This window comes from Gavialis gangeticus, unplaced genomic scaffold (genome assembly GCF_001723915.1).
Source record: "Gavialis gangeticus isolate Ggan-Ray unplaced genomic scaffold, GavGan_comp1, whole genome shotgun sequence".
NCBI lineage: Eukaryota > Metazoa > Chordata > Crocodylia > Gavialidae > Gavialis > Gavialis gangeticus.
Genome location: NW_017728992.1, coordinates 113,464,710 through 113,476,563, shown reverse-complemented (window position 1 = coordinate 113,476,563; position 11,854 = coordinate 113,464,710).

Genomic DNA, 11,854 nt, shown 5'->3' with positions numbered 1-11,854 from the left:
ACAGAGGGATGTGGACAACATCTAAAGGAGTGCCACCCGCATGATCAGGGGGCAGCAGGGCAGGCCGTATGAGGAGAGGCTGAGGGACCTGAACCTGTTCAGCCTCAGCAAGCAGAGGCTGAGGGGGGATTTGGTGGCTGCCTACAAACTCGTAAGGGGAGATCAGCAGTAAATAGGAAGGGTCCTATTCTCCTCAGCAGCACCTGGGGTGACGAGAAACAATGGCCAGAAGCTGCTGGAGAATAGGTTCAGGTTAGAGATTAGGAGGCACTATTTCACTGTTAGGGTGGCTAGGATCTGGAACCAACTTCCTAGGGAAGTGGTCCTCGCTCCTACCTTGGGTAAATTCAAAAAGAGGTTGGACAAACACCTGTCTGGGGTCATGTGATCCCAGCGTGTGCTCCTGCCAGTGGCAGGGGTCAGACTAGATGATCTGTTCAGGTCCCTTCTGACCCCAAACTACTATGAAACTATGAAACAAACCTTATACTACCAATAGAGAGAAAAGTGAGCCACCTATAATGAAAACAAAGAAGAATTTTAACATACATAGACTGCTCAAAGAAATAAAGTCTGCACACCAAATGAATTAAAAATGTTGACAGTTTTGAATTGGCAAAAAGAAAATCACTTCACATAAATGTAGTAAGAATTGTATATTTTGTCATGACAGAAGGCAATAAAGCTATTTTCTTGTGGTGAAAATGAAACTGCATCAGAAAATAGAGGGGTAAAAAAAGGATACATTCCACTTCTATCGATTGTTACAAGTTGTCTTATTAAATAGTTACTAAATTGGAAGCTCACATATTCAAAAGCAGGACTGTGATGGGTGCAGACATGGAAAAAATGACCAGAAAATGAACCTGAATGGCTGACAAATGCCTTCTATTTGTAAAAGATTCTTGAAACCCTTCAAATGGCTTGCTCTCAGGAGCAATACGATATGACTTGATAGTGCTACATTCTTGGAAGGAAGTGGATATTTAGAGGTAAGGACAGCAATGTAGGTAGACAGTAATGTTTTTCAATTCTAGTCAATCTGCCTTAGTTCAGTGTCATCTTTATTTATACCAGAGACCTGGCAAAATCCCAGAAATAGGATTAATATCCAGTGAGAAAAATGTTTTAAACTGACATTTTTTTATACTAATTGATGACTTTGATCACAAAGTTAACTACCATAAAACCAGATTTAATGCACTACTTGGAAACCATAGCTATGCTATCATTTATTATTATTATCGTTCAGTGTTTGTTTAAATTTACTTTATTAATAATGCACTCTCAGCAAAGTATGATAAATGCAGCAAATTTGAAAATTGCAGAATTGGAATTATGGTATATTAAAAAGCATGAACAAACAAAGCACAATCCAAAACACACAGACAAGAACTATTAAAGAAATCACCACCATTGTGTGCGTGAAGAATGAAGGAGAAGGTGTGGATACATGTACATTTGAAGGCCTTTCAAAAGGGGAATGTTTCAAAGGGGCAGCTGCTGTTACATTCTAACAGTTATGTATGAATGAGCTGAAAACAATTCAAATGTAGCAACACCGCTTCATCTAGGGTTGTTCCCTCAGAAACAAGACATTCCACAAGAATTTTGTTTGTGTGAGACTAAATTTCTAGTATGTCCCAGAATGAACTCTAAAAGTTGTTTGAGAGGTACCATAAAACAAGCATGAAAGTTTCATACTACATGCATACTTGGTGGCTAGAATCAATAGCATACAATTAACACATTTTCTATTAATATAACATTTGTTTTTTTCTCTTATATTTAATCAATTAATATGAATATCTGTTTATTGAAACATGATTATTACGCTTCCCCACTGCCTTCTAGGAAGTGTGTTTTGTGACAAGCCTTTCTTTATAAGAGATTTAATAGTAATGTTAAATCTCTCCTTATTCTCTGAATATGCTATGTAAAAAACAATGTAGCTGAGAGACTAAATTAATTTTAGCCAAATCCAATAAAATAGAATGGATGGGGTTGGAAAATGTCTGTCTCAATAGAGACAGACAACTCACTCCAAGAAAAATGGGATAATCACTATGCAAGACAAGCATTCTTATCTTCAGAAAGGTAAACTGTACTTCCTAACAAATAATGTGACATGGAAGCAACAAACTACCATATTCACTCAAATATATAATGTGCCCCCCCGCACAAAATTAGATTCTATATATGGAAAATTTATAATTTTGATATAATTTTGCAGGTATAGAATATAATTAGTAGAGATTTGCCTTGAATTTGTCTCTCTAGCACTGTTACATAAGGGAAAATAAATCTGGGAACCAGGAAGACCCTTTGCCCTCTGCCTCCCCTCCAACTTCTTCCCCGTCTCGCTCCATCCCCTCCTTGCTAATGTCACACCCTGCTCTCCCTGAGCACACTAAAGTGCAGAGCAAATCTGAAAATACCTTGAAATAAACACACCTATAGTAACTTGCATATAATACCAACAAATTTAGTTCACCTAGTATTGATGCATTTTACTTTTTGAAACTGTTGCAAGTTTTAGAACAGGTACTCCCAAAACACACTTTTAAGTAATACTTTGGCACCTACATGTATATAATATAAACTATGCATGATGTTAATCCAAAGCCAAAAGGCTTATGGTTTACCATATTGCTCATTGGGCTGGACCCTAGCAGTCAACAGCATTTCAAACCATGCTGACCCCACAGCTCAACACTGCTCAGTATGTGTATGTATTCTAGATACCCCCCCACACACAAAGGATCCATGTACTAATTAGCCCCCTCACTCATTACTGGAATTGTATATTCTTTCCCTGGGATCCTCACACAATTTATATGCAGATGAGGCACAGAGCAACTTGGTCCAGCTCCACCTGATGGAAGGCAGCACCACACTAATCACATGCAACAGGCTGAGGGGGTGACAGAGGGATTCTGGGGCACTTGCTTGGGGTCTCAGTTGGCGATGTTTGCCAGACATCTAAGGCTGGTAATGAAACACAAATAATTGGAAATGGAAAAGCAAGGTGCAGCTCAGCAGTGGGAGTAGAAAGCAAGTCAAAATGGGAAGCCACCCTGGTGGCTACCTTTGTTGGATGGGAGTGGGGGGACAAAAATAGACACCATCACAATGGTGGCTGAATGTGCCATTTCAATCCACACCTCAGTACCTGACATTATGCCAGGTATCACAGTTGCTTCAGGTACAAAGCAGCCTTGCTGTGCCTCTGTAGTTGTTATGGTTCCTACCGCTTCCCTTCTCAAGAGCAGAACATGGGACAGATCTTGTTATATCTGGATACCAGGAGATCCACCTGAAAAATTCTCCACTCTTGAAATATCTGATCCATTCTGTAGTCCTTCAGGGATCATTCATGGGACTGCTTTTCCTGCTTAACTGGTATTCCAGTTCAATAATCTCTCCTACTCAGTTAAGAACTTCTAGATTTATCTGAATCTAATGCCCTACTCCCACAGAAGTCTCACTTCCTTCTATAAGGGATTTGGCATTGCCCCTCTCTGTCTGTTTATGAATGTGTCTCTTAGAAGCTGGCTTGTAACAATTTATGATTGGAGGAAAGCCTCTGCATGACAAATATATTGCCTTCAGTTTAGGAATATATAAGACTTGGATACCTGTTGAAAAGCAGTCATGCATGAGAAAGACTTAAATGAACCTTAAGCTTCTTCTGCAAATTATGTGATCAAAGTCTTCACTGCTCAAGTGGACAGGAATAGCAAGGAGCATATTTCTGACAAACCCTGTGGCGATCTAGCATATCCAATAAATGGAAGATAAGATCTGCTGACACAATCCTATAAGAAGATCATATTGTTTACTATACACTGGTCTACATAGTGACATGAGGCACATTTGGAAAGGTATAAGGCAAAACCTGACATGTGGTACTGCAAATGTGCATGCCCAATAATCTGAGCTATATCATCATCAAGGAGCAAAGACGGCTCTGTAGGACTATATCACACATTTTGAAATCTGTTCCTTGAAAAGAAAGCTTTCATAGCCCTTGACTTTATAACTTCTCTGATGAATTCAGTGAACTGTGAAAGACCTATGTTTGATTTGTTCAGGTTCATTTTTAGACCCTATGATGGAAAAAGTTTAAGAACTCGCTTCTGATACCTGACCTGCTGGTTTTTCCCACACTAACCTACTGTCTAGTTAAGGGCAGATTTATATTCCCTCTCTAAATGTACTGAGGAACTACAAATGACAAGCATTTTGAAATATCCTGGAAGAACTGAGAAGCAAAAGGGAAATAATGATTCATTCGTGCTGGTTCTATTGACACATAAATATGTATCTTGTAGGTTCATGCTAATAAAGCAATCATTGGAATCTTGTAAATGTATAGTCAATATAAGAGGTGCTTTGTAAAAGTGGGAGCAACATAAAAATGTATTTAGTTGCCTGGGATCTATTATGCCAAATTTCCTTCTTTTTCAAAATAAGAAATGAAATGTAGTAAAACAACTATTTTTCTATGCTTCTATTATACTGAGCTGGAGAACTGCTGTCCTATGGACTGTGGCTCTTGTAAAAGCAGACAGGGGCCGCATCTACATAACACATTTGCTGCACCATAGACTAATTAGCTGTGCAGTAACTGTCTTGGCATCTACATGTTTGCCCCTATTAGGTTGCAGTAAAATAATTTACTCTGCAGCAGGATAGTATTTGTAAAAAAGTACTAAAAACATAAAAAACCCTGCAGCAGCACATATGTATATATTGCCTTTGCTGGCTGGGGCACAAGAGTGCTTCAGTGTTAGGGCTGTTTCTTTATGCCGAAGAAGGCTTCTTCCCCAGACAGCGCCCCACTGCCCCTGCAGCACATTGATCTGGGGGGAGCTGCCCCAGGCTGGCAGGCTAACTCCTGGGACCCCTGCCCGCTGGGGCTGCTCTCTCCCAGATCAACATACTGCAATCCTGGGTGCATGTGCAAATGCGTACCCAGCAGCAATAAGCTTTACAGCAATAAGACCCAGAGCTTATTGCTGCACATTAATAGGCATGTGTAGACATGTCCAGGGAAGAGGAGAACAGGGGCATAGGAGGAACATATTGAAATGGAATGATGCAGCCGTCTCAAATAATTTGCCAGAGCCAATGATTCAACTGAATTCCAAACCATAGCTCCTGGAAAAAGAAAAGAGGGCAGCAAAGAAGGGCAGGGCTCTGTACATCAGCCACAGATCTCTAATAACCAATATCTTTGACATCGGGTAGACTGAAAAGTAGCAGCAAAGGAAGTGATCAGTTTTATTTTCTGGATTATGGGCTCCCCCTTGGATTATTCTGAAGTCCTGCAGTGGTAAGAGTGAACCAAAGATTATTCAGGAAACTTTTTTCTAGTAGAGGGCCGAGGCTTAAACTATTCTCTCTTAATTAAGGCAGTTTACAGACCCAAGAAACCAGGTAAAAACTTAGCCTCAATTACCCAGTTTATTAGACATAGAGTTTTAGGCAATCCCTCACAATTTAGGACTATTGTCCTTCATGATTGTATTAAGTTTAGGTCCAAAGATGGCTGACAAGACCAATCCAGGATCAGCAGACTCTGCTGCAATTCAAGAAGTAGAGATAGAGGTAGAGGTAGAGGTCACTCACTTCAGTAGGATATGATCATCCACTGACCTATAGAGGCACTTGATATGACCGTTAGACTCCTGAGATGAAGAAATTACAGACTAGGTGATATAGGCAGATGTCATGAAGATGAACATTCAGTTCTAGTTAACCTATATACACCACACTACTAATGATAATATTTTCTTTTTCCAGGACTTAAGCAGAAGTTCAAAAGAGAAGAGTTACAGTAAGGAACTTCAGTTTCTTCCATGGAGACACTAAAATTCTTCCACCTCTGCCAAGAGCAGTCAAAAGGAACTGAATGACAGTTGAGATCACTCTACCCTTTATACTCTCAGAAAGGGAAGCAGAAGAGCATGAAAGGAATGTGTATGACCCCAATGGACACTATTAATATAAAAACATTCCAAGCTTGCCTCTAGCAGGTACATGCTTATCATGAGTTGTCATCCAATGTGAAAATACTTGAAGAAGCTTAATTTTCATGCATTTTAGAATCTATAAAACATGTGGCCAATACAGTAATTTGGCTTTGTAGATGCATAGTGAAGACAAACTGTAGTATTTTTTTGTAGTTCCTTAGAAGTATTTTGTAATCTTAATTTGCTTGGATGGAAAGTCCCTCCTGCAGAGATAGCTAGCACTAGGTTACCCTGTAATTAGAGTGAAGTTTTTGGAAAGTGTTGGGGACAATATCCTGGTGCAATTGTTGGATAGGGATTGTGCTCTTTTTGACCTGCTGCTCACAAACTGGGAAGAATTGGTGGGGAAAGCAGAAGTGGATGGCAACTTGGGCAGCAGTGACCACAAGATAATTGAGTTCAGGATCCTAAGGAAAGGAAGGAAGGACAACAGCAGAGTAAGGACCCTGGACTTCAGAAAAGTAGAATTTGATTCATTCAGGGAACTGGTGGGCAAGATCCATTGGGAGGCCAATCTGAAGAGGGAGAGGAATCCAGGTGAGCTGGCTGTATTTTTAAAAAATCTTATTAAGGGATCAAGAATGAACCATCCCAATGCACAGGAAACTAGAAAATATGGCAGAAGACCATCTTGGCTTAGCAGGGAACTCTTCAGGGAGCTAGAACACAAAAAGAAAGCTTACAAGAAATGGTAACTTAGACAAAGGACTAGGGAAGAGTAATCTAAGAGCATTTCTTGGGCATGCAGGGATGGAACCAGGAAGGCCAAAGTGCAACTGGTATTGCAGCTAGCAAAGGACATGAAGGGTAGCAAGGTTTTCTACAAGTAGGTCAGCAACAAGTTCATGGGACTGGAGATGATGCACTTAAGAATGCTGAGGGAGTTGGCTGATGTGATTGCAGAGCCGCTGACAATTATCTTGTGGCAATCAGAAGAGGTCCCAGAAGATTGGAAAAGGGCAAATATAATGCCCACCTTTAAGAAAGGTAAGAAGGAGGATCTGGGGAACTACAGACAAATCAGTCTCACCTCAGTCCCTGGAAAAATCATGGAGCAGGCCCTTAAGGAATCCATTCCTAAGCACTTGCAGGAGAAGGTGAGTCAGCATGGATTCAGGACAAGTCATGCCTGACCAACCTGTTTGCCTTCTGTGATGAGATGACTTGCTTTGTGGATGTGAAAAGAGCAGCGGACATAATATATCTTGACTTTAGCAAGGCTTACACTCTCCCACAACATTATTGCAAGTATGCTAGGGAAGTATAGGTTGGAGTAGTAGATGGGGGGAATGGTAGATATACTGGAGAGCAGAGCTAGCATTCAGAGACCTAGACAAATTACACTTAAGGATGGAGCAATACCTTGGAGGTTTTAAGACCTAGCTATATAAAGCCTTGACTGGGATAAAAGGAGTTGAAGATGGTCCTGCTTTGAGTAGGACCTTCTACTAGATGACCTCCTAAGGTTCCTTCCAATCTTAATTTTCAATTATTCTATGTATTCCACTCTAATGGGGTACGATATAGAGCCTAATTCTTTTCATAACACAGCTCTAAAGGACTGAGAATTATACTTTGAAAAGGATAGTTTAAGGTGAACTGAAAATTTTGTCATTTTTTTTCACATTTCTCAGGTGTTCTTGATAGAATTGCTTAACATTGAACTGTCAAGATCACTAATGCTGCTCTAAAGTTTCTAGATGCCATCACATATAGCCTAAGAAACAGAAAAATACATGGCCTGAACCAGGATTTTAGAAAATATAGGGGAAAGAAGACTGATTTATAAAGGTTTTTTCCAGAGTTCCATAAGCAAATGTATTCTTTTAAAGAATTTTGAGATTTTTTTTGTATTTATTCATTTAAAAATGAAAGTTCAGTTCATTTTCAAAACTTCATGAGGGGCAGTGGAAATATAGTTCATATATGCTTAATATCTGCATAATGCAAATTTAAAATCAGAGCTACATTTATCTGCATTACACAATTAGTTTTCCTACTTATAAAAGTACCGCTCTGAAAAAAGCGTATCAGGGTATTAAATTACTTTAACCAAGTTTGATGTTAATGAGACTGTGGTAGGATTTTGTTCCATAAATCTCCATTAATACCTTGGGTTATATTGATCTGTAATTAGATAATGTTTTGTCAGATCTTAAGGAGATTTGGCAACCTTGTTCATTCTTTGTCAATAAACTGAGGAATGTCTATTTATAGCTGTGAGATATATAAAAAAACTTTTTTTCAAAACTAAATGATTCATAGGATAATTACTCAAACCATCCCATCAGTTTTGAGCTCAAGGGAAGATGTAGTGAGGGTGAATAGATGGCAGAAGCAGATAAATAAAGTATCTATATTTCCCAGGCCCTATAATGTAATAGCTAGGCTGCATTTGGGTTTTTTTGGCTATTCTGGTAGGAAAAAATATTATTGGTTTTGCAAAGCCCAAAGCAGAAGTAAATCAGGTATAGCTATGATGCTCATTTTATCCTACCCAAAGTTCCCATAACTGATTTTGATTTGACTGGTAAACATTGAACTTTCATTTCTCTATTGTTAAAAGCTAGGGCACCTATCATAAAATCTGAGTCTTAAGAAAACATAAGACTTTGCACAGAGACTCATAGTGAACAGATCTGTGTTATGCTTGTGAGAAGTGGGCAGCGGTGTCCCGCAGGCATTGGTGCTTGGTCCAGTACTTTTCAACATGTTTATTATTGATTTGGATGTTGGGGTGAAGAGCTCACTGGCCAAGTTCATGGACAACACCAAGTTATGGGGAAATGTGGTCATGCTTGAAGGTAAGTTACAGTTACAGGCAGACCTGGACAGACTAGTAAGGTGGGCAGATCAGAATCTGATGAAGTTCAATGCCAAGAAAAGTAAAAGAGCTTCACCTTGGGACGAGCAACCCCCAACACACCGACAGGCTTGGTGGCACCAAACTGACTAGCACCATGAATGAAAGGGACTTGTGGGTAATAATAGACCAAAGTATGAACATGAGCTGTCAGTGCAATACTGTCACCAGTAGGGCAAATACTGCTCAGGAATGCATCAATCGATACATCTGCAGCAAAGCCAAGGAGGTGATTCTTCTGCTCTACTCAGTGCTGGTGAGACTGCAGCTGGAGTACTGTGTCCAGTTCTGGGCACCACATTTTAACAAAGACATGGACAAGCTTGAGAGAGTCCAAAGAAGAGTCACCCATTTGATCAGAGTCTGACATGACAAGCCATATGAGGACAGACTGAGGGATCTGGGACTCTTCAGCCTGAAGAAAAGAAGATTGAGAGAGACCTGGTAGCAGCTTACCACTACACTAGGGGAGTACATCAAGGGCTCAGTGAGCAACTGTTCACCACAGTATCTGAGGGGAAAACTAGGAGTAATGGCTACAAACCCATGGAAGACCGATTCAGACTCAACGTTAGGAAAAACATCTTCATAGTCAGGGTCTCCAGACTGTGGAATAAGCCTTCTCCGGAGGTGGTGCAATCCCCTACCCTGGAAATCTTCAAGAGGAAACTAGACAGTCACCTTGCTGGGGTCACCTGACCCCCAGTTATCTTTCCTGCTTGCTGCAAGGGGCTGGACCCGGTGATCTTCCAGTGTCCCTTCTGGCCTTACAATCTATGAATATGCAAGGAAATAGCTCACCTAAGCTAGGTACACACATCTGGGAAGGTTAGATCATGTTAAAAATGGCCACTCAATAAACTTAGTTCACCCAGGTACAGCGCTTACACTTTAATTGACCTAACTAGGGATCTAAGTGCAAACTATACAGAACTTCAGTAAGGTTAGATCCAATGTAAGTTAACCCTACCTCTGAGGTAGTATAACTTAGTGAGACTGATCTAACTGAACTTCTATACAGTTCCCAGCACAGCCCCAGGGCTGGTAAAGCCCAGCCCCAGCCCTGCACCTTTTCCTAACTCCACCTCCCCTGCTTTGGGCTATTTTTATGCCCCTAGCCCCTCCCCCAGTTGGACAACACTTCCCCACAGACTAGTCAGCCCCACTGAGCCTGACATACCCCTATCCCAGAAGCTGCTTCTGGTTCCAGTTTTACCTGTGTTTGCCAGTGTTATGAGCTGAAGAATTAAGTTGGGATGGGGGGCAGGAGCTATTCATCAGGGGGTGGGGAGGGTTGGGAGGCTAAAAATAGCCTCTATTCCCAAGTTCCCTCACAGACAGTGTTTCCTCTAAGCTGCATGTGTGCATGGCTGGGCACAAGTAAAAATCTTGCTGCATAACAAACTTTTTAAGGCTGCACACCCACCCAGAAAGGAGCTGGGAGAACAGTGTGATGGAAGAACTGGGGCCGGCATGGGACACTTACTGAAGGTAAGCTCCTCACTCCTCATGCAGGACAGGTAGCAGCTCCTCCCTGAGGCAAGGTGGGGATGGGAACGGGGATGGGACAGGGACAGAGATGGGGGTCGGGGCTGGGGCTGGTGCAGGCTCTGCCAGCTCCAGGGAACTGCTCTGCACCCCCATATCACCTTGGGGAGTGAGAAGGTGCACAGTGTCAGGGCTGGGGAGTGGAGCAGTTCCCCAGAGCTGGCAGAGACCACACCAGCCCCAGCCCTGCCTTGCCTCATCTCACCTTGGGGAGCAAATTTGGATAGAGTGCTTTCGCCAAAACTTTAAAAAGAATGAAACCATTAAAATGGAACCAGAGTTGTATGAAGTTCTCATGGAACTTTTGACAATATTAACCTCTTTTGCAGGTGCAGAGAGAGATTTTCTGTACTTTACTTGATTCAGATTGTTCTGATCAATTATTACTTCACTTAAAGTTCAAACAGAATGGGATTAGAAAAGTTGTTTTTTCCTCTTTCAATCTAGAAATAAAAATTAGATACATGAGGATGAGATGCATTAGTTCCAAAATCTTGAAGAGTACAGCAATAACAAGCAATTAATTTATTAATTATGGATAATACTTTTTAATAAAGCATTTAGTTTTGAATGCAAAATAACTCTTTTTTTCCTTTGGTATCCAGAATTTAAAAGAAATTTTCTTTAAGGACAAAAATTAAATATTTTTGCGCATTTAAATAGCTTCGAATTTTCATTCAAAATCACCTCAACAAAACTATGGTAAGATATTCAGCATCTAGTAAATCAGAAATAGGTTTCTCAGTTATGATCATTATGGATTCTTATACTTTAAGTTTTTAGGTGTTAAGCCACAATTGATTGAGTCCAGCCCATGGCTGCCCTACAGCACTCTACCATGCTGCTCTGGGCAGCAGTTAGCATGGAGAAAGGTGGTGGCCGAACCCTGTCCACTCCCACCAGGACACTTACTTTGGGACACTTACCAGCGGACCGTGCTGGAAGGGGGAGGCGGGACCAAAGCGGCATGCTCACAGACCAAAGCAGCATGCTCATGGACCACTACTCCTTAGAGGTAACATTGCCCACAGACCCTGCTAGCACCCCTTATCTCTTCAAGGCCTCACAGACCTCACTTGCCCCTTCCAAATCCACAAAACCTTCCTGGTCCCTAGCAACCCCACCACAGACTCCACTAGCCTCTCCATCCCCCCAGGGACTCCACTTGCCTCCTCAATCCTTCCTGTGAACCGCACTTGCCCCTTTCATCCCCCTGATCCTCTGTGGATGCTGTTTGCCCCTAGATCTCCCCAACCCCTGCTGTGGATGGTACTTGCTCCCCAACTCCCCAGTCAGCCATGCAGATCCCACTTGCCCACCTGAATTCACCTGCAGACCCTGTTTTCCCCCCTGATTCCCCCAAACCCACCATGGACCCTGCTTCCCCCCACAATTTTCCCAAGCC